This window comes from Musca autumnalis, unplaced genomic scaffold (assembly GCF_047663935.1).
Source record: "Musca autumnalis isolate F117 unplaced genomic scaffold, ASM4766393v1 scaffold_5, whole genome shotgun sequence".
NCBI lineage: Eukaryota > Metazoa > Arthropoda > Insecta > Diptera > Muscidae > Musca > Musca autumnalis.
The window spans coordinates 55,581,529-55,608,638 of NW_027412088.1; the positions used below are offsets into that span (position 1 = coordinate 55,581,529).

Consider the following 27,110-nt stretch of genomic DNA (forward strand, 5'->3'; position numbering starts at 1 on the left):
TGTTTTAACCTTTGACCACAATCAATTACGCCCATCACATTTGATAGATATGGACAGGAAATAACTTTGTACCTTGGTGTTGTTGTTATTAAAATGGAATATTCCCTATTGCACTTCAGACAAGCACTTCAAACGTGACTGGCAATAATCTAAGTAAATATTATTCACATGAAATCAATAGCAATCAAATATTTCGAAAGGTTCCTTTTAACCTTCAATTATTACTGCTGCGACTGGTGCTGCTCTAAGAGTTGAGTTGCTAAATAAATAATTTTTTGATTGATGGCTTTGATTTGTTTGCCTAATAAATATCTCAATAGACATACATTACATACATTGAAGAATATATACAAACATATACATTTGGGGATGTGTAAAGTGATTTATTGTTAAACTTCCCTAAAATTATTGCTGACTATCCCATCCACCCATTCTTCATCAGTGTGCATAAATCAGTAACGTATGATTGACATTTATGAGAATTTATTTGTATTGCTGTTGCTCATACGCCACCACAACTAGAGGGACGTTTTGATTTTGTAATCTTAAGAGAATAATTGTCTATCTATTGCACACTGGCCGCCCACCCCAGTTTGTTATTCATCACTTGATTGTAGATTGAATTGACAGAAGATAAATGATTTTGTTCTTAATGATAGCGAGCGGAGCAACAATATAATGCACAATTGAGAAATCAATTTGCGAGAAATCACCGCTTGACTTTTGCTAATGAGTGAATGAAGAGGAAATATGTATAAAGAGACTTGGGGTCTTCTATTACAATACCATACTGTCTTCTTAGAAAATAGCTTCCATTAGAAGACTTTTTGGTTTTTTTATGGAAGGGTCCTGGGGTTTAAAATAAACAGAAATGTTGGCCTTCTTTGAAATGATTTTTCGTTTGATATTTGATTTGCAAAACCTTGTTGCCTTCTACAAGAAGATCTTGAGGAACTTTATAAAATACCTTGAGGACTTCGATAAGAAGACCTTAAGGAGCAGTAGAACCCCTTAAGTAGGAATTAAGCAGAAATATCATAGAAGTCCAGTTGGTTTTTATACCCTCAGCCCATATACCTTGGCCAATATTTTCGAAAATTTAACATAGCTGAAGACAAGGGGAATTGAGATTGTATTTGCAAGAATATTTATGATGTGTAAAGATTGGACCAAATCCAAAACGCCATTTAAGAGCCATTATTTCGTGTCCGTAGGTTCTTTGCAGCTTTACTTTATTTATCTTCGAGAGTATGGACTTACAACCAATAATAATTATACTGTCGTAACAAAAGCCGCGATGATACCTCCTGCAAAAATTTCAAAACGATCCTAAACATGTCTCTAAACTACACATTTATGAAACATTTTTAAATTGTATGTGGGAGGAGCTAATATGAATCGGGGTGCACCCATTGATATGAGAGAAGTCTCCCTTGGGATGTTTGTGGAACAATTATTATGTGGGAGGACCCTTATAACAGATAAATGAATATGATTTAAGTGTGAAAGAAATATTACGATGTGCAAAGGACGGATCAATGTCAACCTCTCCTTTCGATAACACTGTACAACACAAAAAATAATTACAAGATAATTCGGCCAGATAATTAAAGAGGACCGAAAAAAAGAAGACACGTGTATCAGCTTTTTGAAAGTTTACGTCGGGAAGTAACGTAAATAGGCGTGGTCAGTTTCGCCCATTTCTACAGGTTTTGAATTGTTCGACATCAGATTCCTTGGAATCCTTGCATTTTAGGTATAAAGTGTTTTGGCAATATTACTGACAACAATGCGGTATCTTTTTATGGAAAAAATTAACCCTCATGCGAGTCACTAAACGGGTCTTTTTGGTCCCTTTTTTCAAAAACGTTAAATTTTGTCAGAGCAGGAGTAGCTGCCACCAATATAGTATTAAGGACCATGCCAAAATCATGGATGTTAGGACTCGTATATTAGATATATTCACTGGAGAGTAGCCGTAGGCTATCCCCGCATTTTCACATACAATATTAGAAACCTATGACTTATCCTGATGACCTTATTTTAGTTTATAGTACTAAAATACGTAATTTTTCAAAGTCCGATCTGGGTTATCAATATTTTCTCTATATGTTATTCACCATAGATATTTCAAAAACAGTTTGGATCGAGCACACATAATCTTCTGAAAGAATTAATTATGAAAAAACAGCAATAAAATATATTTTGTGACCACAGATAACGAAAATGTGAATAAAAACGGTAGAATATGGTCTTAAATCATATATAAAAATAGAAAGCTTCTGGACATATTAAATATTATAGCTACAAATTTCTTTTGTTCAGAGACTTCTAATGAAATTTAATTTTGAACATTTCTTCTTTTGACACAATCCCCAAAAAGTGAAATATATTAAGAGATTTTGACTCTGTATTGAATAAATTTTAATTAAGAGTCTAAAAGTTTAACGAATAAATTCTACCTATAACAAAGTGTTTTACGTAGATAACTGGTTTGTTCTGGGACTTACAGTGAAATTTTGTGTAGAACATTTCTTCCATTAACACCTTTCGTCTAAAACTAAATTTCATGTTACTTTCATACATCAATTCGAAAAAAGACAATACAAATTTATTAAAAAAATATTTGGGTGTTTTGTTGGCAAATTTGATGTATATATTTTCTTGGTACATATTGCAAATACATATTTCATTTATTCGGCGACTTATATTGAAATTTGATGGAGAATATTTTTGTCTTTAACGTCTTCTACCTAGAATGAAGTTTTGTGGGACAAAACTTAAAAAACCCAGATAAAGTACAACATTAACCCTAAAAGGTGATTTTACTTTTGGCAGATTCCTGGCGTTAGGTACGATTTAGAGTTTTGGTGCATTCGTGGACCTATAGTAAAAATTTATGACAAATAATTTTGATCTGATACGATCACATTTTAAAGGAGTTTTTTAACGTTTTTGAAAAAAGGGACCAAAAAGACCAGTTTAGTGACTCGCATGAGGGTCAATTTTTTCATAAAAATATACCCCGCATTGTTGTCAGTACTATTGCCAAAGACACTTTATACCTAAAATGCAAGGATGCCACGCCTATTTACGTTACTTCCCGACGTAAACTTTCAAAACGCCGATACACGTGTTTCTTTTGTTCGGTCCTCTTTCATAATCTGTACGGGGTTTCTTGTAATTTTAAAAAAAGTTCAATTTTGTTGTACAGTGTAATTATCGTACCTATCAGTTGGTCACAGTTTAGAGCTTCTGGGCCATTATATCAGGAGTAATGGAATTGCCCACGAAAAACATTCTATCGCTATTAACAAGACCACAAGAAGTACTTTTGGTAAACATTTGTAAACGATCCTCGAACAGTTCTAAAGCTGCACTTATGCAAAAGTGATGAGCTTTGTTGAGGAAGGTACATGAAGGTAATTTTCAGTATAGTCCATTTTGGAACCTGATGAACGTTTGGTAAATATTTTACGATGTACAAAGTTTCGACAGAAGCAGATGCTCAATGTGTTTTATATACCAAATCATTGACATATACAGGGTGGCCCAAAAAAGACTGAAGGATTAAAAATGGTTATATCTTTTTTGTTTTTAATAATTTGTTTGTCTTTTGCAGGTTATTTACTGGTTTTTGGAGATAAATCATGGCTACATATGATGCGCAGAAACGCGTCAAAATCATTGAATTTTTTTATTCTTCTGGAAGGTCAATTATTACAACTCAACGAAATTATCGTCGTCATTTTAATGTCCGAACAGCACCCAGTCACAACATGATTAGGAACTTAGTCTCCCGTTTTGAGGAACATGGAAGAGTGTCAGATCTTCCAGGAAGAGGAAGAGGTCGATCTGTGCGCAATGAAGCAGTTGTGGAGGCTGTACGGCAGAGTGTAAACGAAGATCCATCTGTCTCTACTCGTCGTCGTTGTACTCAATTGAGAATCTCCAGAACATCCCTGCAAAGAATTTTGAAGCGGGATCTTAAAATGTTTCCGTATAAAATTCGTTCCTTGGAAGATACCAAGGAACGGTCCTGACCGGTTTTAACATGGCAAAGCCCAGGATTTATCTTGGTCCCTCTTTCATCCCAAGTGGACACTGACCTCCCCGTGGTGTCACCTGGGGAACTGCCTTTAACACCCGTTAAAGGTAGTGAGCTAACATGTGCCGCGCGTTCACCCATAAGAACGTTAAAAACTTGGGTTTGGGCGTCGGGTTAGTAACCCTCCCCTAGAAAAAACAGCCTACTATGAAAAAACGAAAGAAAAGAAAAACAAACCCCTCTAAAGTTGACGAACCCCGCAAACGTTTTAAGGACCATGATCTGCGAATCTGCACCTGGAATGTTCGCACTCTTTATAGAGAAGGTGCAGTCTTCGCATTGGCAGACGTACTTGAAAAGTACAAGACCGATATTACTGCCATACAGGAAATACGATGGATTGGGAAAGGCGTCACAACAACACCTAAAGGTGACGCACTGTATTATAGCTGCCATGACGTAAAGCATGAGTTTGGTTGTGGATTCGTAGTTAGTCGGAGACTAAAACATCTTGTATCCAGCTTCACTCCAGTGAATGAAAGACTTGCTGCAATTCGAATAAAAGCTAAATTCTTCAACATCAGCTTTATTTGCGCTCATGCTCCCACTGAAGAAAAGGACGAACAGACCAAAGATATATTTTACGAGTGCTTAGAAGAAACATATGACCGTTGCCCTGCCCATGACATTAAAATCATTCTAGGCGATTTTAATGCCAAAATTGGAAAGGAGAATATCTTTGGCCCAACAGTCGGGAAATTCAGTCTCCACAGTGAAACATCTGACAATGGTATGAGACTGATAGACTTTGCAGCTGCAAAAAACATGGTAGTTAGCAGTACCAGATTTAATCATCTCGATATTCATAAGGGCACCTGGCTGTCTCCAGATCAGAAAACAAGAAACCAAATTGATCATGTTGTGATAGATGGAAGACATTCATCGAGCGTGTTGGATGTACGATCGTTCCGAGGCGCAAACATTGATTCGGACCACTACCTTGTTGCAGCAAAGGTACGCACCCGCTTAAACGTAGCAAACAAAGTACGAGCAGACACAACACGAAAGTTAGACATCGGTAAGCTGCAATCACAACAGATAGCCACAGCATATTCCACTCAACTAGCCCAATTGCTTAATCAAAGCCCTCCTCATCCCGATAACATATCAGCGCAATGGCAAAGCATTGCCCACTCCATGCAAACAGCCGCAAAATCCATACTTGGATACCAGAGACCTCCACCAAGGAATCCATGGTATGATGAGGAGTGTCGTGCTGCCACCGAAGAGAAAAATGCGGCATATAAGGCTACTTTACAATCCGTAGCAACGCGTAGCGCACGAGAGAGATACAGGGAGAAAAGGAGAGAGGAGAAACGTCTTTTCCGCAGGAAAAAGAGAGAGATGGAAAAGCGGGAGTGTGAAAAAATCGAGATGTACAGGAGCCAGAATGAAGTCCGAAAATTCTACCAAAGAGTCAAGCATCAAACTGATGGCTTTGGTACAGGCACATCCTCCTGTAGAGACCAGCAAGGTAATTTGGTAACTGATACAGATAGTATACTCAGGATATGGAAAGAACATTTTTCAAATCTGTTGGTATCCAATAGCAGCGAAGAAGACGAAGATACCACAGTCCCAATCCCAGAAGATGGTATTGAATGTATACTGCCCAGCCAAGATGAGGTAAAGACAGCAATAAATCGGCTGAAGAATAATAAGGCAGCAGGGGCCGATGGCTTACCAGCCGAGCTGTTCAAAACCGGAGGCGACACGCTGATAAGGTGTATTCATCAGCTAGTTAGCACCATCTGGCAGGAAGAACGAGTACCCGACGATTGGAACCTGAGTATCCTGTGCCCCGTCCACAAGAAGGGAGATAAGACTGTATGCTCTAACTATAGGGGCATAAGTCTACTCCCTATTGCCTACAAGATCGTGTCAGGGATATTGTGCGAACGACTAAAGCCAATGGTCAACGAGATTATTGGACCATACCAATGCGGCTTTAGACCTGGCAAGTCCACCATTGACCAGATATTTACCCTGCGGCAAATCCTGGAGAAGACCCAAGAGATGCAGATCGACACCTACCACCTTTTTGTCGATTATAAAGCAGCCTTCGACAGTCCGCTGCGCTCAAAGGTATTCCAAGCCATGTCTGAATTTGGTATTCCCGCAAAGCTCATCCGGCTTTGTAAAATGACTTTAACTGACACGAGGTCCTCAGTTAAAATAGGAAAGAACCTCTCCGAAGAGTTTGGTACCAAAAGAGGTTTCAGACAAGGAGACAGCCTTTCGTGTGACCTCTTCAACATCCTGCTAGAAAAGGTTATACGAGAGGCAAACGTCAAAAGAAGTGGCACAATCTACACCAATAGTCACATGTTACTTGCTTATGCTGATGATATAGACATCATGGGTCGATCAGTAAAAGAAGTAACTGATACCTTTATAAAGGTCGAAGGAGAATCTGCTAAAGTGGGTCTGGCGGTAAACGGTGAGAAGACCAAGTTGATGGTGTCGACGCGCAATGCGTCCATTGAGCTCGGACCGACTGTGGAAGTTGGTTCCTATAATATTGAGGTAGTAAAAGACTTCGTCTACCTCGGCACCTCCGTCAACACAACAAACGACATCAGTTGTGAAATCAAAAGAAGAATTGTATTGGCCAACAGATGCTACTTTGGATTAAGTAAGCAGTTTAAAAACAAAGCCACATCTCGTCAAACAAAAATAACGCTCTACAAAACACTGATACTACCCGTGCTGATGTATGGCTCCGAAGCCTGGGTACTTGCGCAAGCAGACATGGCAGTGCTTGGTGTGTTTGAGAGAAAAATTCTTCGAAAGATCTACGGACCAATCTGCGTTGACGGTGAATATCGACGTCGCATGAACCACGAGCTGTATCTGCTATACAACGACATGAATATTGTTAAACGTATCGAGATGCAGCGATTGCGTTGGCTAGGCCATATCATAAGAATGAGCGATGATGAACCCGCTAAAAAGGCGTATGAATACATGCCACATGGCGGTGCACGCAGAATTGGCAGGCCAAGGAATAGATGGCGCAAACAAGTGGATGTTGAGATGAAAAGGCGCGGTATTCCAGAGAGCAAAGCAACAAATAGAGAGGAATGGAGATCTCTTCTTAGTTCGGCCTATAGAACAAATGTTCTGTAATGGGCCAGCTAAGTAAGTAAGTATAAAATTCAAATGGCACAGCAACTGCTCCCCCAAGACCATCAGGCACGCCTGCAATATGCTATTCGTTTTCCTCAAATAGCCAGAGAAAATAATAACTTTTTAAACAATCTTATAATGAGCGATGAAGCTCATTTCCACTTAAATGGCTATGTAAACAAACAAAATTGTAGATTTTGGGGCACTCACAATCCTAGGGCATTACATCAGCGTGAATTACACCCCGCCAGATGTACTGTTTGGTGCGGTGTTATGGCTGATAAAATTATCGGTCCATATTTTTCGAAGATGTGGAGGGTCACCCACAAACGGTTAACGGAGCTCTGTATAGGACTACGATAGAAAATTTTTTGCGTCCACATGTTGATAATAATCAAAACATATGGTTCCAGCAGGATGGAGCAACTGCGCATACAGCAAGAGCGACAATGGAACTTTTTCATAACATTTTTGGTGAACGAATAATTTCCAGAAATTTTGATTTTGCTTGGCCTCCACGTTCACCAGATTTGACCGCTCCCGACTTTTTTTGTGGGGCTATTTGAAAGGAGTTGTGTATATCAATAAACCCCAAACAATTCAAGAGCTTAAGCACAACATTCAAGCAGAAATAAGCAACTTGGAACCAGAAACTCTACGGGCAGTAATGGAAAATGCGGTTAAAAGAGCCAATTTTTGTTTGCAAGAAAATGGACACCATTAGAGAGATGTTATATTTCACAGTTAAATGTAAAAAATTTCCATGAATTAAATATTTAAAAATATAAAAAAAAATCAATAAAAAATAAAAACAAAAAAAATTACAGTAATTTTTTGTACTAAACATTTTTATACCCTCAGCATTTATGCTAACGAGGGTATATACACTTTCATACGGGCAAAATGTGCCTCATCGAAATAATGGTTTTAGACCCCAAGTATGTTTGGAAGAAATGTGTTTCAGACAATTTGGAGTTGATTTAGCCATGTCTCTCTGTCTGTCTGGCTGGCTGGCTGGAGCGCACGATAACTCTCGAACGGATCAACCGATTTGGTCCAAAATTTGGCTTTCGTAATATTTTGCCCAAACTTATTTTAAGGTCGAAGATGGTACGACGGTACAAATTTCATCAAGGGCAAGTCCATACTTCCTGAAAAAATAGCCTGAAAGATGTAAAAAGTCCCTATGACACCGCGTTTAGTGGTTGGAGCGCACGATAACTCTCGAACGGATCTGCCGATTCGATCCAAAATTTGGCCTTCGTAATATTTTGTCCAAACATAGTTTAAATTCGAAGATAAGCCATATGGGTCCACTCCTTCAGGTACCTCCCCCACCAAAGTTCAAAAATGTTCGGAAATATTGTGCGCACGATAACCTTGAAGGGAGTGACCGATTTAATCCCATCCTTTGCACATTCTAATATATCTACCAGATATAGATCAGGTTCGAATATGGTACCACTCACACAAAATTTCGGATAAGTTCATTTTAAGACCTGCTCTCGAATTACTTTGATTTTTGTTGAAACGATTTGCATTCGCTACCTCCATTACGACGTTAAAAGTTTTTCAGGGCAAGTCCATATTTCTTGGGAAATAAAAGTTCGAAAGGTGTAAAAATCCCCTATGTCACCATATGTGAAGGTCGGAGAGCACGATAACTCTTGAACTGTTCTACCGATTTGGTCCAATTTCTAATATGGCCCATATCGGTCCTCCCTAAGGGTACCTCCCCCACAAAAGTTCAACATTTGTGTCTTAGTGCAGTTAGTTTAGTTCCTTATCCACATTTTTGTCGGCAAACTTCTTCATACAGTTTTAGAGTTATCTTGCACAATATCCATTTTAGTATGTGCAGTAGGGTGGTACTACAAAATCGATTATGGATTTTTATGCGGCAATCCCCTAAAGTGTTTAGTTTTGTTAGATTTTAAGATTGACAAAGTTTGAGTACAATTAGTATATGTTAACACGTGCCACTGGGGCCTCAAAATTTCCATAGGACATATATATATCTAATTTTAAAATCCGAACTGATTTTCAAAATTTTTTGTGGGATCACTTGTTTAGCCACAGAAATGGACTGCTAAAGTTCTTTGAGCAATTGGGCAATAAATGTGGTCTGTTGAGCGACCTTTGGCCCCATACAAATTACTATGGAAATTTTTAGGCCCCAGTGGCACGTGTTAACATATTCCGATTGTGTTCAAGGTTTGACACTCTTAAAATCTAACAAAACTTAACACTTTAGGGGGGTGCCGCATAAAAAAATCCCACATCAATTTTTTCCCTTCGAGATAAAACCAGTATAATCCATTATCTTAGGAAGTATTGACTTACTCCGGAAAAATTGTACCGTTGTAAATGAGGCCGCTAGAACAACCTGCTGAAAAATGAATCAAAACGATCAAAGCGAGAGGAGCTCTTAAACTTCACTTTATCCGAATTTTTCCTGGGAGTTACCCGAAGGAGTGGAACGATACAATCCATATTCCAACCTAATACATGACTGGATGAAATAATACGGTGTGCAAAGCCTGAACCAACCAGAAACTCCCTGCGAGAATTATTTACCGGATTTGTCATTTTGGTTGGTACCATCATGGTTTCTTGGAGCTTTTAGGCCAATATCGCAAGAAATATGAACTTGGGCAAGAAAACAATTGTACCATCGTAAAGAGAGCCGCAAGGGCAACCTACTGGAAAAAAAATCAAAACGATCCGAGAGGTGCTCTTAAACTTCACTTTATCCGATTTTTTTGTGGGAGTTGAGCTTTGGAGCTTTTGGGTCATTATCTTAGGAAATATTGACTTACTCCGGAAAAAATGTACCGTTGTAAATGAGGCCGCACGAACAAAGAATCAAAACGATGCGAGAGGATATCTTAAATTTCACTTCATCCGAATTTTTTGTGGGAGTTACCCGAAGAAGTGCACCGATACAATCCATATTCCAACATAATACATAACTAGATGAAATAATACGGTGTGCAAAGCCTGCACCAATCAGAAACCCCCTGCGAGAACTATCTTGCGGATTTGCCATTTTGGTTGGTGCCGTTCGGGTTTCTTGGTGGTTTTAGGCCAACATCACAGGAAATATGAACTTGCGCAAGAAAAAATTGTACCATCGTAAAGGAAGTCGCAAGGGCAAACTACTGAAAAAAATCAAAACGATCCGAGAGGACCTCTGAAACTTCACTTTATCCCAATTTTGTGTGGGTGGTACCCGAAGGCGTGGACCGATATAGTCCATATTCCAACCTGATACGTAATTGGATGCAATAATATGATGAGCAAAGTCTGCACCAATCAGAAACTCCCTGCGAGAATTATCTTGTGGATTTGCCATTTTGGTTGGTGCCGTCAGGGTTTCTTGGAGCCTGAAGGTCAATATCTCAGGAAGTATGGACTTGCCGAAGAAAACAATTTACCGTCGTAAAGGGTGCAGCAAGGAAAACCTACTGAAACAAATTTAGAAACGATCCGAGAGTAGCTCCTAAACTTCACTTTATCCCAATTTTGTGTGGGAGGTACCCCAAAGAGTGGACCGATATAGTCCATGTTCGAACCCAATCTATATTTGGAAGGAATAATACGATGTGCACAGTTTGGACCAAATCGATTGCTCTCTTTGAGAGTTATCGTTCACACCATTTTACCAAGAAATTTTTGAACTTTTGTGGAGGAGGTATTCGAAGGAGGGGACCAATATGGCCCATCTTCGAACTTAAACTAAGTTTGGACAAAATATTACGGTACACAAAATTTGGTTCGAACCGGTTGATCCGTTCGAGAGTTATCGTGCGCACCAGCCAGACAGACAGACGGACGGATACGGCTAAATCGACTCCAAATTTTCTGAAACGAATTTCGTCCAAACATACTTTGGGTCTAAAACCGTTATTTCGTATCAAAGTGTATATACCCTTTCTAGCATAGAGGCTGAGTGTATAATGAATGGAGAGCGCGCTTTCTATCGAAAAGAAATGACTCTAATATAAGATCCACGTCCAAAATGGTGAATTTATCCAGGTACCTCCACGGCAACACTTATGAGTTTAATGCAAATATAGTTTTGTCGGCAAGTTAATGCGTCCTTAAAGGGTCACAAAATCTGAAATCACCCGAACACATAACTATTGGGAAAAAGGTATTCGGTTGCGTAGCCGGTATTCGATTCGATATTGTCACTAGATAAAAGTTTCAAATCACATAGGCTGACGGTATATTTCTGTCGGTAAAGTCGATTGGTACTTTGCTGCTTGTTACTTCTACAATTCATGAGGACTTTTTTCTGGATTCATGTTAAAACCTCCCTCCCCTCCGAAGGCTATTGTTTGAGTATATTAGGATTGACAAACATTTTTCAAAGATTTAAAATAAATAAACTGTTCACCGTTCCCTTTTGAACCATGTTAAAAATAATTAATAAAGTTAAGTTAATGATGTCCTAAATTTACTTTACATTTCTTTCTTTTTTGTTGTTGTTATATTAAGCCGACCAGAAAGCAGCTCACAATCAACGGTAAAACAAATTGTAACTTTTCACACACACAGACCAAGTAAAGCCCGCACAATTTTTTTCATTGTATTGTTTTCATCTGTTTTTTGTATTCATTTATTTCTTTTCTTCGTCGTTAACACAGCTGAACACACGGAAGTGAACAGTGAACGACACACAGAATCACAATTACACGACACCCGTCCACCCATTCCCCTCAGCAGCATAGGGAGGGGGGGAGTAATCAGCATTTAAGGCAACAGCAACAACAACGACACTAGGAATGTAAAATACCAAAATGAATGACCGAATTAAGACTGGCTGACTGCTGGAGGGTGGGTGGATGGCCTGGGCATGGTGTTTTTATACAAATGAGTGGAGTGTTTGGTATTATCCAAGCACCCGCTGATTTTAACCTGGCTGACGGCATGTACTGTTTTCTAAATACATATTTTACTGAAACATTCAAAGCACGGCACAGACACACTCACTCACATGGTGACTAACAACCAGCACATATTCTACTTCCTTCCTTTATAATACAAAAGCCAGTCACACACACGCACACGTTGTAACACATTCTCACACACTTTAAACAAAACACTTTGACATTAAACGCAAGTTTCCACCTTTAATATGGGCATTTTTGTTGTTCATCAACACTTGTTTGAGAATTTCCACATTGTTTGGCCACCAACACACACAGAGGGCTATAACCCGCACACACACACACGACTGGCCAGCCCGCAAGGCAAACGAACAAGGAAAGAGAAACACTTTTGTTCTGTTTACTTAAATTTTCCCATAAATCATTTTTGTTTAGAACTTTCTTTAACTTAATAAAATCATGTTTATTTTCTTAGTTTTTCTTTTTGGCCACAATACCGTTGGCTATGATGAACAACGAAGCTTCGCTGGCAAAGTATCCGTTTTCTTGTTTTGCCAATGTGTACCGTTTGACTAGAACCGCTAAACTGTTTCATCCAGATGTTGGTAATGTAAATCTATGCCGTTCAGGGTAAACAAAAGTTTTGCAAGGAATTCGCTCTCACTCTCTGTTTCGGGAAAAAGCTTTTTTCTTGAAATCTACTCTTTTTATAGAAACAAAATTGAAATGAAACATTCTCCATTCAACTTTGACCCAAAGACCAAATATTCTCTTTACTCTCGATGAACGAAAGATCTCAGCAGCAATTGGCATAAATTGTTGCTTCACATTATAGCAGACAAGTTTACCTTGTTTTTGTAGAGTTTGTTTGTTTGTTGTTCTTTCTTTGCTACCCCAGTTTTTTCCTTTGGGATTTCAATCATAAATATACTCGTATGTGTTAACAACATTTGTGCCCTCCTTTTAGTGGGCATAATGTAAATGTAGGAATGTCTTAGGATTCCTTTTTTCACTTTCTATATTTTCATTTTCATATGCTAAGAGTATGTGTGTGCGTGTGTATGTCTGTACAAGTGTATGTTTCTATTTTAGCTTAGCACATGCTTTCTCACATGTTGCGCCTTTAACAATGGACACTTGTAGATTTCCGTTTTTCCATTGTAAATGAAACAAACAAAAATACATGCATACACACTCACACAAAAGAGATGTTCTGAGAAAAAACCCAAACACACACATATTTACAGACGTAAAAACATCCATACACAAGGAACCAAAATGTCAATTTGGATTAGTGGGAAACATTTTAAGTCACACACAGACACAGGGAAACATGCAATACATCAACCATAAATAAAAGGACTTCGTTTAGTCCCTTTTTTTGTTTGGACAAAAGGACAAAAGGTGAGAAAAATGAATTAAATTCATTCAAACATTTTTTCTTTTGGTTGAAAAATATGGCTTTCTTTAATCTTTGAACCGCAAGAAACGAAAAAGGATTTAAAAATGGGTAAATAAGGCAAATAGCAGACATGGTCGGCTTCTTGTTTAATACGAAAGATATAAAAAATAAGAAAGCAAAGGTTAATGTCGAGACACCCTATACTACTACTTTTGAAATTCTTGAGGTCTTCTATAGACGGAAGAACTCCTGAGGCCTTCTATAGACAGAAGACCTCTTAAGGTCTTCTATAGACAAGAGACCTCTTGGGGTCTTCTATAGACAGAAGACCTCTTAAGGTCTTTAATAGACAGAAGACCTCTCGAGATCTTCTACAGACAAAATACCTCTTGAGGTCCCTTACAGACAGAAGACCTGAGGTCTTCAGTAGACAGAACATTACTTGAGGTCTTCTATAGAAAGAAGACCTGTTGATGTCTTCTATAGACAGAATACCTCTCGAGGTCCTCTACAGACAATAGACCTCTTGAAGTCTTCTACAGACAGAAGACCTCTTGAGGTCTTTAACAGACAGAATACCTCTCGAGGTCCTCTACAGACAGAAGTCCTCTTGTGGTCTTTTATAGACAGAAGATCACTTGAGGTCTTCTGTCTATTGAAGGCCTCAAGAGGTCTTCTGTCTACTGAAGACCTCCAGTGATATTCTGTCTATTGAAGACCTCAAGTGATATTCTGTCTATTGAAGACCTCAGGACTTCTGTCTATAGGAGACCACAAGAGGGCTTCTGTCTGTAGAGGACCTCGAGAGGTATTCTGTCTGTTAAAGACCTCAAGGGGTCTTCTGTCTGTAGAAGACTTCAAGAGGTCTTCTGTCTGTAGAGAACCTCGAGAGGTATTCTGTCTATTAAAGACCTCAAGAGGTCTTCTGTCTATAGAAGACTTCTTAGACAGAAGACATCGTGAGGCCTTCTATAGACAGAAGACCTCTTGAGGTCTTCTATGTTCTAATGAACTCTTGAGGTCTTCTTTAGACGGAAGACCTCTTGAGGTCTTCTATAGATAGAAGTCCTCTTGAGGTCTATTATAGACAGAAAACCTCTTGAGGTCTTCTATAGACAGAAGACCTCTTGAGGTCTATTATAGACAGAAGACCTCTTGAGGTCTTCTATAGACAGAAGACCTCTTAAGGTTTTCTACAGACAGAAGACCTCTTGAGGACTTCTATATACAGAAGACTTATTTAGGTAACAGAAGACCTTTTAAGGTCTTCTATAGGCAGGATACCTCTTGAGGTCTTTTATAGGCAGAAGACCCCTTGAGGTCTTCTATAGACAAAAGACCTATTGAAGTCTTCTATAGGCAGAAAAGCTCTTCAGGCCTTCTGTAGACAGAAGACCACTTGAGGTCTTCTATGTATTCTATGGACTAATGAACTCTTGAGGTCTTCTTTAGACAGAAGACCTCTTGAGGTCTTCTTTAGACAGAAGACCTCTTGGGGTCTTCTATGGAGAGAAGACTTCTTGAGGTCTTCTATAGACAGAAGACCGCTTGAGGTCTTCTATAGACAGAATACCACTTGAGGTCTTCTATAGACAGAAGAACGCTCTTCAGGTCTTCTATGCATTCTATGGACTATTGAGCCCTTGAGGTCTTCTATAGACAGAAGACTGCTTGGGGTCCTCTATAGACAGAAGGCGTCTTGAGGTCTTTTATAGACAGAAGACCTCTTGAGGTCTTCTTTAGACAGAAAACCTTTTGAGGTCTTCTATAGAGAGAAGACCGCTTGAGGTCTTCTATAGACGGAAGACCTCTTGAGGTCTTCTATAGACAGAAGACCTCTTGATGTCTTCTATAGACAGAAGGCCTCTTGATGTCTTCTATAGAGAGAAGACTTGTTGAGGTCTTCTATACATAGAAGCCATATTGAAGTCTCATGTAGAAAGAAGACCTCTTGAGGTCTTCTATAGGCAGAAGACCTCTTGAGGTGTTCTGTAGGCAGAAGACCTTTTGAGGGATTCTATAGACAGAATGCCTCTTGAGGTCCTCTATAGAGAGAAGACCGCTTGAGGTCTTCTATAGACAGAAGACTTCTTGATGTTTTCTATAGACAGAAGACCTACTGAGGTCTTCTATAGACAGAAGACCGCTTGAGGTCTTCTTTACACGGAAGACCTCTTGAGGTCTTCTATAGCCGGAAGACGTCTTGAGGTCTTCTATAGCCAGAAGACCTCTTGATGTCTTCTATAGACAGAAGGCCTCTTGATGTCTTCTATAGAGAGAAGACTTGTTGAGGTCTTCTATACATAGAAGCCATATTGAAGTCTCATGTAGAAAGAAGACCTCTTGAGGTCTTCTATAGGCAGAAGACCTCTTGAGGTGTTCTGTAGGCAGAACACCTTTTGAGGGATTCTATAGACAGAATACCTTTTGAGGTCTTCTATAGACAGAAGATCTCTTGAGGTCTCCTATAGACAGAAGACCTCTCGAGGTCTTCTATAGAGAGAAGACCTCTTGAGGTCTTCTATAGACAGAAGGCCAATTGAGGCCTTCTTTAGACGGAAGACCTCTTGAGGTCTTCTATAGACCGATGACCTCTTGAGGTCTTCTATAGACAGAAGACCTCTTGATGTCTTCTATAGACAGAAGACCTCTTGATGTCTTCTATAGAGAGAAGACTTGTTGAGGTCTTCTATACATAGAAGCCATATTGAAGTCTCATGTAGAAAGAAGACCTCTTGAGGTCTTCTATAGGCAGAAGACCTCTTGAGGTGTTCTGTAGGCAGAAGACCTTTTGAGGGATTCTATAGACAGAATGCCTCTTGAGGTCTTCTATAGACAGAAGACCTCTTGAGGTCTCCTATAGACAGAAGACCTCTCGAGGTCTCCTATAGACAGAAGACCTCTCGAGGTCTTCTATAGAGAGAAGACCTCTTGAGGTCTTCTATAGACAGAAGGCCAATTGAGGCCTTCTATAGACGGAAGACCTCTTGAGGTCTTCTATAGACCGATGACCTCTTGAGGTCTTCTATAGGCAGAAGACCTCTTGAGGTCTTCTATAGACAGAAGACCTCTCGAGGTCTTCTATAGAGAGAAGACCTCTTGAGGTCTTCTATAGACAGAAGGCCAATTGAGGCCTTCTATAGACGGAAGACCTCTTGAGGTCTTCTATAGACCGATGACCTCTTGAGGTCTTCTATAGACCGATGACCTCTTGAGGTCTTCTATAGACCGATGACCTCTTGAGGTCTTCTATACACAGAAGACCTCTTGAGGTCTTCTTTAGACGGAAGACCTCTTGAGGTCTTCTATAGCCGGAAGACCTCTTGAGGTCTTCTATAGCCAGAAGACCTCTTGATGTCTTCTATAGAGGGAAGACTTGTTGATGTCTTCTATAGAGGGAAGACTTGTTGAGGTCTTCTATACATAGAATACATATTGAAGTCTCATGTAGAGGTCCTTTATAGTGATTCTATAGACAGAATACCTCTTGAGGTCTCCTATAGACAGAAGACCTCTTGAGGTCTTCTATAGAGAGAAGACCTCTTGAGGTCTTCTATAGACAGAAGGCCAATTGAGGCCTTCTATAGACGGAAGACCTCTTGAGGTCTTCTATAGACCGATGACCTCTTGAGGTCTTCTATAGACAGAAGACCTGAGCTCTTCTATGGACAGAAGACATGGGGTGTGCTTTAGGAAAAATACCAATTGAGATCTATAGACAGAGGACCTGAGGTCTTCAATACACAGAAGTTCACTTGAGATCTTCTATAGGCATTAGACATCTTGGGCCTCCTAGAGACAGAAGACCTTTTGAGGGAACCTACAGACAAAAGACCTCTTGAGGACTTCTATAGACAGAAGACCGCTGGAGGTGTTCTATAGACGGAAGACCTCTTAAGGTCTTCTATAGACAGAAGACTATTAAAGTCTTCTATAGACAGAAGATCTCTTGAGGGATTCTATAGACAGAAGACCTCTTGAGTTCATCTATAGGCAGAAACCTCTTCTATAGACAGAAGGTGACAGAAGACCTCCTGGGGTCTTCTATAGACAGAAGACCGCTTGAGGTCTTCTATAGACGGAAGACCTCTTGAGGTCTTCTAGAGACAAAAGACCTTTTGAGGTCTTCTAGAGACGGAAGACGTTTTGAGGCCTTCTATCGACAGAAGACCTCATGAGGCCTTCTATAGACAGAAGACCTCTTGAGGTCTTCTATAGGCAGAGACTCTTGGGGTCTTCTATAGGAGGAAGACCCCTTCTTCTTCTATATATGGAAGACCTCTTGAATTCTTCTATAGAGAGAAGTCCTCTTGAGGTCTTCTATAGGCAGAAGACCTCTTAAGGTCTTCTATAGGCAGAAGACCTCTTAAGGTCTTCTATTGATAGAAGACCTCTTGAGGTCTCCCATAGACGGAAGACCTCTTGAGGGATTCTATAGACAGAAGACCTCTTGAGGTCTTTAATAGACGGAAGACCTCTTGAGGGATTCTATAGACAGAAGACCTTAAGAGGGATTCTATAGAGAGAAGACCTTTTGAAGGATTATATAGACAGGAGACCTTTTGAGGGATTCTATAGACAGAATACGGCTTGAGGTCTTTAATGGACAGAAGACCGCTTGAGGTCTTCTATAGACAGAAGATCTCTTGAGGTCTTCTAGAGACAGAAGACCTTTTGAGGCCTTCTATCGACAGAAGACCTCTTGAGGTCTTCTATAGACAGAAGATCTCTTGAGGTCTTCCATTCAAAGAATACCTTGGGAGGTTTTCTATAGAAACAAGGCCTTGGGAGTTCTTCTGTAGAAAGAAGGCTAGGGCGCTCTTCCATAGAAAGAAGGCGTAAGACTTCTTGAGGTTTTCTATGTATAGAAGACCTCTTGTATAGATAGAAGACCACTTGATTTCTTCCATACACAGAAGACCTCTCGAAGTTTTCGATAGACAGAAGACCTTTTAAAGTCTTCTATAGACAGAAGACCTCTTGAGATTTTGTAGAACGGCGGTAAGTTCTTCCAAATTAAGCCATTTCGGTGGGATTTGAAGCCTTAACCTTCAAAATACCGAAAATCGGGAGGTACCGTTCTATGGGGGCTATATAAAGGCGTGGACCTGTGCCGACAAGGTGGAAGGTTTTATGCCTCCAACGAAGACTAAATACCTGATTTCAGCCATATAGGTGTGATATTGATGACACAACCTTAAAAATACCGAAAATCTTGAACTACCGTTCTATGGGGGCAATATGAAGACATAGACCTATACCGACAAATTTCGTATGGAAAGTTTTATACCCAAAATGAAGACTAAATAAAAATATAGACCCATTTCGGTGGAATTTTGTGGCCACAACCTTCAATATATTGAAAATCGGAAGGTAGCGTTCTATGGGGGCTACACTAAGGCGTGGACATATACCGACAAATTACATATGAGTTCCTATGATTGCGAACATACGACGTTTTTAAAAAACCTAAATAATATCTTTCATTAACGGAAGACTTATTAGGACTGACAGGGAAGATTACCTATATAGGGTCTTTACTGTCTACAGGTCATTTATGCTGAGTGGGCCTGCTTGGCGTATTGTATCCATCTAAAGCCGTTATATTTTCTATAGCTTATTTAGAAGCCATGCTAAAGGTATTTTATGTATTGAATACCTACGGAGGTTCTAAACAAAAATTTATATTCCAAACTGTTTATATTCTACAATTCTTATGATTGGATTTCTCACAAAGCGGAACACTTCCCACACTTAACCGGATGATCTCTGAAATCTATTATTTCGTAATGTTTATTGTTTTTAGTACTACTCGCCATCATCGTCATCTATCTGTTCTTCTTGTTCTTCTGTTTCTTTGCTATTGTTATTGTTTGAAGTGCTCTGCTATTGTTCAAAGTCATCGAATTCTTTGTTTATGTTTTCACTTTATTGGCAATGGAGCAGTTTCGATTTCAACAAAATAATTATTTCAATTTATTAGAGATGCCGGGTGATGTTTTCTTTTGTTTTTCCATTTTAATCTGTTGGGTGTTCTTCTTTATTGAAAACAAATCGGAGCGATTTTTGTTGGATTTTATTAGTCAGAAATTGAAGGCGGCATTAAACAAACATCGATGACCATGTAATTATTTGTTAAAGTTTTCGAGGAATTTTAGGGGAGTAAATGAGGAAGATATAGTTTGAGAATAAAGATTACATTAGAATAGACCTCAGGTATTATGCAGGGATCAAAGAATAGTGGTCTGAACAATTGGACATTGAAAATTTCCTTCACACGCAGTTCATAATAAACGATTTTAGCTTAAACTTCTAAGATAAATTCTGGACCAGACAATTCAACCAATATGACTCAAACTCTATGGTCTAACAAATATTCTTCAGAACTCTTCTCTCCAGCCATTCGGGGATCATTGATGTTATATTTAAATTTCAAAGATGTGTATGCGGGTTTTTTATTTTTTGCCTCCAAAGTTATTTTCTTCTAAGAAAACATTTTCAAATTTTTTTGTTTATGTTTATGATTCAATCGAATTCGCCGCGGGCATTTATGCGTTTATTATTTTTAGAAATGCTGTTGTTTTATTGAGTGTACACTCAAAGTCTGTTAACAATTAACAATTTTGGCACATATGTATGTAATCAATAAAGAAACGAACAGAAACAAATCCATAGAGGCAAATTACAAAATTATTTAAATAATTAATAAAATGTTTACAACATAAACTGAGTGTGTCGACCACAGATAAGAAAGTTGCTTTTTTTAAATAATTTTTGTTGGCGTCCTCTGAATTCGTAGATTTTTTAAATAATTTTTGTTGAATTTTTTAAATAATTTTTTTGGCCTTCTATAAGGGCGTGGATTTTTTGAGTAGTTTTTGTTGGCCTCCTCTAAGGGCGTGGATTTTTTAAATAATTTTTGTTGGCCTCCTCTAAGGGCGTGAATTTTTTAAATAATTTTTGTTGGCCTCCTCTATAGGCGTGGATTTTTTAAATAATTTTTGTTGGCCTCCTCTATAGGCGTGGATTTTTTAAATAATTTTTGTTGGCCTCCTCTAAGGGCGTGGATTTTTTAAATAATTTTTGTTGGCCTCCTCTAAGGGCGTGGATTTTTTAAATAATTTTTGTTGGCCTCCTCTAAGGGCGTGGATTTTTTAAATAATTTTTGTTGGCCTCCTCTAAGGGCGTGGATTTTTTTAATAATTTTTGTTGGCTTTTCCTAAGGGCGTGGATTTTTTTAATAATTTTTGTTGGCTTTTTCTAAGGGCGTGGATTTTTTAAATAATTTTTGTTGGCCTTCTCTAAGGGCGTGGATTTTCTAAATAATTTTTGTTGGCCTTCTCTTAGGGCGTGGGTTTTTAAATAATTTTTGTTCGCCTTCTCTAAGGGAGTGGATTTTTTAAATAATTTTTGTTGGCCTTCTCTAAGGGCGTCGATTTTTTAAATAATTTTTGTTAGCCTTCTCTAAGGGAGTGGATTTTTTAAATAATTTTTGTTGGCCTTCTCTAAGGGCGTCGATTTTTTAAATAATTTTTGTTGGGCTCATCTAAGGGCGTGGATTTTTTAAATAATTGTTGTTGGTCTTCTCTAAGGGCGTGGATTTTTTAAATAATTTTTGTTGGCCTCATCTAAGGGCGTGGATTTTTTAAATAATTTTTGTTGGCCTCCTCTAAGGGCGTGGATTTTTTAAATAATTTTTGTTGGTCTTCTCTAAGGGCGTGGATTTTTTAAATAATTTTTGTTGGTCCTCTCTAAGGGCGTGGATTTTTTAAATAATTTTTGTTGACCTCCTCTAAGGGCGTGTATTTTTTTAAATCATTTTTGTTGGTCTTCTCTAAGGGCGTGGATTTTTTAAATCATTTTTGTTGGCCTCCTCTAAGGGCGTGGATTTTTTAAATAATTTTTGTTTGCCTCCTCTATGGGCGTAGATTTTTTAAATAATTTTTGTTGGCCTCCTCTAAGGGCGTGGATTTTTTAAATAATTTTTGTTGGCCTCCTCTAAGGGCGTGGATTTTTTAAATAATTTTTGTTGGCCTCCTCTAAGGGCGTGGATTTTTTAAATAATTTTTGTTGGCCTCCTCTAAGGGCGTGGATTTTTTAAATAATTTTTGTTGGCCTCCTCTAAGGGCGTGGATTTTTTAAATAATTTTTGTTGGCCTCCTCTAAGGGCGTGGATTTTTTAAATAATTTTTGTTGGCCTCCTCTAAGGGCGTGGATTTTTTAAATAATTTTTGTTGGCATCCTCTAAGCGCGTGGATTTTTTAAATAATTTTTGTTGGCATCCTCTAAGGGCGTGGATTTTTTAAATAATTTTTGTGGCCTCCTCTAAGGGCGTGGATTTTTTAAATAATTTTTGTTGGCCTCCTCTAAGGGCGTGGATTTTTTAAATAATTTTTGTTGGCCTCCTCTAAGGGCGTGGATTTTTTAAATAATTTTTGTTGGCCTCCTCTAAGGGCGTGGATTTTTTAAATAATTTTTGTTGGCATACTCTAAGGGCGTGGATTTTTTTAATAATTTTTGTTGGCCTCCTCTAAGGACATGGATTTTTTTAATAATTTTTGTTGGCCTCCTCTAAGGACATGGATTTTTTAAATAATTTTTGTTGGCCTCCTCTAAGGGCGTGGATTTTTTAAATAATTTTTGTTGGCCTCCTCTAAGGGCATGGATTTTTTTAAATAATTTTTGTTGGCCTCCTCTAAGGGCGTGGATTTTTTAAATATTTTTTGTTGGCCTCCTCTATGTGCGTGGATTTTTTAAATAATTTTTGTTGGCCAACTCTAAGGGCGTGGTTTTTTTAAATACTTTTTGTTTGCATCCTCTAAGGGCGTGGATTTTTTAAAATAATTTTTGTAGGCCAACTCTAAGGGCGTGGTTTTTTTAAATACTTTTTGTTTGCCTCCTCTAAGGGCGTGGATTTTTTAAAATAATTTTTGTTGGCCAACTCTAAGGGCGTGGATTTTTTAAATAATTTTTGTTGGCCTCCTCTAAGGGCGTGGATTTTTTAAATAATTTTTGTTGGCCTCCACTAAGGGCGTGGATTTTTTAAATAATTTTTGTTGGCCTCCTCTAAGGGCGTGGATTTTTTAAATAATTTTTGTTGGCCTCCACTAAGGGCGTGGATTTTTTAAATAATTTTTGTTGGCCTCCTCTAAGGGCGTGGATTTTTTAAATAATTTTTGTTGGCCTCCTCTAAGGGCGTGGATTTTTTAAATAATTTCTATTGGCCTCCTCTAAGGGCGTGGATTTTTTAAATAATTTTTGTTGGCCTAATCTAAGGGCGTGGATTAGTTAAAATAATTTTTGTTGGCCTACTCTAAGGGCGTGGATTAGTTAAAATAATTTTTGTTGGCCTCCTCTAAGGGCGTGGATTTTTTAAATAAGTTTTGTTGGCCTCCTCTAAGGGCGTGGATTTTTTAAATAATTTTTGTTGGCCTCCTTTAAGGGCGTGGATTTTTTTTAAATAATTTTTGTTGGCCTCCTCTAAGGGCGTGGATTTTTTAAATAATTTTTGTTGGCCTCCTCTAAGGGCGTGGATTTTTTAAATAATTTTTGTTGGCCTCCTCTAAGGGCGTGGATTTTTTAAATAATTTTTGTTGGCCTCCTCTAAGGGCGTGGATTTTTTAAATAATTTTTGTTGGCCTCCTCTAAGGTCGTGCATTTTTTAAATAATTTTTGTTGGCCTCCTCTAAGGGCGTGGATTTTTTAAATAATTTTTGTTGGCCTCCTCTAAGGGCGTGGATTTTTTAAATAATTTTTGTTGGCCTCCTCTAAGGGCGTGGATTTTTTACATAATTTTTGTTGGCCTCCTCTAAGGGCGTGGATTTTTTAAATAATTTTTATTTACCTCTTCCAAAGGCATGGATTTTTATGCAATGTTTTTGGCCTCCTCTAAGGGCGTGGATTTTTTAAATAATTTTTGTTGGCCTCCTCTAAGGGCGTGGATTTTTTAAATAATTTTTGTTGGCCTCCTCTAAGGGCGTGGATTTTTTAAATAATTTTTTGTTGGCCTCCTCTGAGGGCGTGGATTTTTTAAATAATTTTTGTTGGCCTCCGCTAAGGGCGTGGATTTTTTAAATAATTTTTGTTGGCTTCCTCTAAGGGCGTGGATTTTTTAAATAATTTTTGTTGGCCTCCTCTAAGGTCGTGGATTTTTTAAATAATTTTTGTTGGCCTCCGCTAAGGGCGTGCATTTTTTAAATAATTTTTGTTGGCCTCTTCTAAGGGCGTAGATTTTTTAAATAATTTTAGTTGGCCTCTTCTAAGGGCGTGGCTTTTTTAAATAATTTTTTGTTGGCCTCCTCTGAGGGCGTGGATTTTTTAAATAATTTTTGTTGGCCTCCGCTAAGGGCGTGGATTTTTTAAATAATTTTTGTTGGCCTCCTCTAAGGGCGTGGATTTTTTAAATAATTTTTGTTGGCCTCCTCTAAGGTCGTGGATTTTTTAAATAATTTTTGTTGGCCTCCGCTAAGGGCGTGCATTTTTTAAATAATTTTTGTTGGCCTCTTCTAAGGGCGTAGATTTTTTAAATAATTTTAGTTGGCCTCTTCTAAGGGCGTGGATTTTTTAAATAATTTTAGTTTTCCTCTTCTAAGGGCGTGCAATTTTTAAATAATTTTTGTTGGCCTCCTCTAAGGGCGTGGATTTTTTAAATAATTTTTGTTGGCCTCCTCTAAGGGCGTGGACTTTTTAAATAATTTTTGTTGGCCTCCTCTAAGGGCGTGGATTTTTTAAATAATTTTTGTTGGCCTCTTCTAAGGGCGTGGATTTTTTAAACAATTTTTGTTGGTCGCCTCTAAGGGCGTGGATTTTTTAAATAATTTTTGTTGGTCGTCTTTAAGGGCGTGGATTTTTTAAATCATTTTTGTTTGTCGCCTTTAAGGGTGTGGATTTTTTAAATAATTTTTGTTGGTCGTCTTTAAGGGCGTGGATTTTTTAAATCATTTTTGTTTGTCGCCTTTAAGGGTGTGGATTTTTTAAATAATTTTTGTTGGTTGCATCTAAAGGCGTGGATTTTTTTAATTATTTTTGTTGGCCTCCTCTAAGGGCGTGGATTTTTAAATATTTTTTGTTGGCCTCCTCTAAGGGCGTGGATTTTTAAATATTTTTTGTTGGCCTCCTCTAAGGGCGTGGATTTTTTAAATCATTTTTGTTGGCCTCCTCTAAGGGCGTGGATTTTTTAAATCATTTTTGTTTATTTTTGGCCAAAATTAAGTCATTTAATTATAGAATAGGATTTTTCCGAATAATCTCCGCAAGATCTTTAGATTCGTCTTTTCCATCTTCATCCCCTTGACTTAAATCCCAAAACGACAACTTTTATTGCGCCTTAATTTAAAATAAGCCTACCATAAAAAGAGCCATTTCCTTGAAATTCCCTTATTTATAAATTAAAAGGAAGTGATTAATAATATTGCCCATAAAATGATTTTTTATTTCATTTGAAACAAAAAAACATTATTAACAGCTGACATAACCTTGAAAAATCGACGGAACAGAGTTTCTCACATTACCAATTAGTCCATTAGACTCACGCGCACACACACACACCAAACGTAAAACCTTCAAAATGTGTTGCTCTACATAAAATGCTACGGAATTTAAATAGACAGCCTTAAAGTCAATGACTTTTCTTTTCTTTTTTGCCAGAATAGCTAATGAGTTGCAGTCCGGAAAAGGGGATGTCTATGTTAATGTTCTTTGGAATATTTTCTGGGCCACCAAAATGTTCTTTTCACACGTGAACGACGCGGCCACATTATTTATTTGTTGGGTGGGCTGTTGCTTCCAAAAATCTATTTTCAATTTGTGGTAATGTAAATAAATGTTTATTGAATTCGTCCAGAAATTACAGCAACAACAATATTAATGGCAAACGAGGCATCAAGCAACAATTAGAATAACATTATGCCTCCACACCACCGCATTCAATTTTATTCCACAAAGTAAATGTAATGTAAATAGTTGGGGGGTTAAATGCTTAAATTTATTGATAGACATTAGGGTGTAACATAAAATAAAAATATATATAAAAACAAGTACATAAAGGCATAAGGGCTTTCTTAAGACAATTGTGAATAGAAGAACAATAGAGTTAAACGGAATTGGAGAACAGGCGATTTAAATGCAGGATAACTTCTAAGGTTATTCCACAGACGGCAGTCCAAAAATCTTTCAAACATTTTCTATTGAGAATGGCATTCTAAAGAAAACTTGCCATAAGTATTCTGCAGACAGAAAATATATTCTGTATACTATATTCTATATACTAAAGTCTTATAAATTCCATCCATTAAATTCAAAGTTAGTTTGCGAAGAGATGACGTATTTGATTAAATATCTTCTATACAGAATAATCTCAATATAGAGAACTTCCGAATACTCTTAATAGCCTTCCGAACTACCTTTAAATGTTTTTTTAAAGGATTTTTTTTTTTTTTTGAAAAGAAGATCTACGGATGGCGTCTCTCTTTCAAAGTTTGCTATCAATGTCTTCTACATATATTGTAAACTTCTGCTATACACAAAAGACATGTGACCTTCAAAGATTTTCTATGCAAATCGGATGGTATTCAATGGTTATCCACGAACAAGTACGGATTTTCTTCGACAACAGAAGATCTGCAAAGCTCTCCTATGAACGATTTTCAAAAGTCTGCACAGAAAACTTTCAAAGGTTTTATTCAGGCAGAAAATATACAAATGTATTATTTTGCTAATAGAAGACAGTGGAAAGACTTCTGACGACAATCAAAGTCCGATGAAAGCTCTTCTATGTACAGAGAAACTTCTGAGTCTTCCGATTATGACAAAAAGATCTTCAAAGTTCTTTTATGGAAAACATAAGAATTTTAAAAATTGCGAATTTGTTTGAAGTATTATCTTCGACTTAGTTGGATGACAAAAGGGTGACAGAAGATCTCCAAAAGTTTTCTCTGTTCGACAAAAGATATGGACGAAAAAATACCTAAAAAGGACTTCTCCGGACGACAGAAGTCCTTCGAAGGACCCTATACAAGAAAAGTCCTTAAAAACTCGTCTTTAATACAGAAAGTCTTCTATGGACGACATTGGTTCTTCAAACGATTTATATGGACGACGGAAGTCCTTCGAATGACTTATATGGACAATTGAATGTGTTCTGTGAACGGCATAAGACTTCTGTAGAGAACAGAAGTCCTTCTATGGAAGGCAAAAGACGTACTACAACGGTCTTCCATGGACTACAGAAAGTCTTTTATTGGCGACGGAAGTCATTCTAAGGTCTCTCATGGGTGACTGTAATCCTTTAAAGAACTTGTATATGTTCAGAGGTCTTCTGTGGACGACAGAGGTCCTTCGAAGGATCCTGTGGCCTCCTGGACGACCGATGATCTTCTCTAGATAACATGAGGCCGTTTATGGACGACAGCAGTCCTTTGGAGGACTCAATTAACGAGACCTCAAAAAGGCTATTCGGAACTACAGAAAGTCTTCTACGGACGACATTAGTCCTTCAAAGGACTTGTATGGACAGCGGAACTCCTTCGAAGCACTCGTATGAACAATAGAATGTATTCTATGAACGGCATAAGATTTC

At 38.1% G+C, this 27,110-nt stretch overlaps 1 protein-coding gene across 3 annotated transcripts in view; it reads right to left on the reverse strand.

Moving 5' to 3' along the window:
• The window catches only part of LOC141405224 (protein qui-1), a 442,299-nt gene that overhangs the window by 401,631 nt on the left and 13,558 nt on the right, over positions 1–27,110 (reverse strand). Inside the window, exon 1 of one of the 3 annotated variants that reach the window (XM_073989320.1) lies at positions 12,374–12,530. The exons of 1 other annotated variant lie outside the window; for it this stretch is intronic. The gene's annotated coding sequence lies outside the window, so the exon portion shown is untranslated. Of the gene's footprint in view, positions 1–12,373; positions 12,531–12,629; positions 12,721–27,110 lie in introns of those variants that run through there. One more of the 3 variants, XM_073989318.1, reaches the window with a different exon arrangement.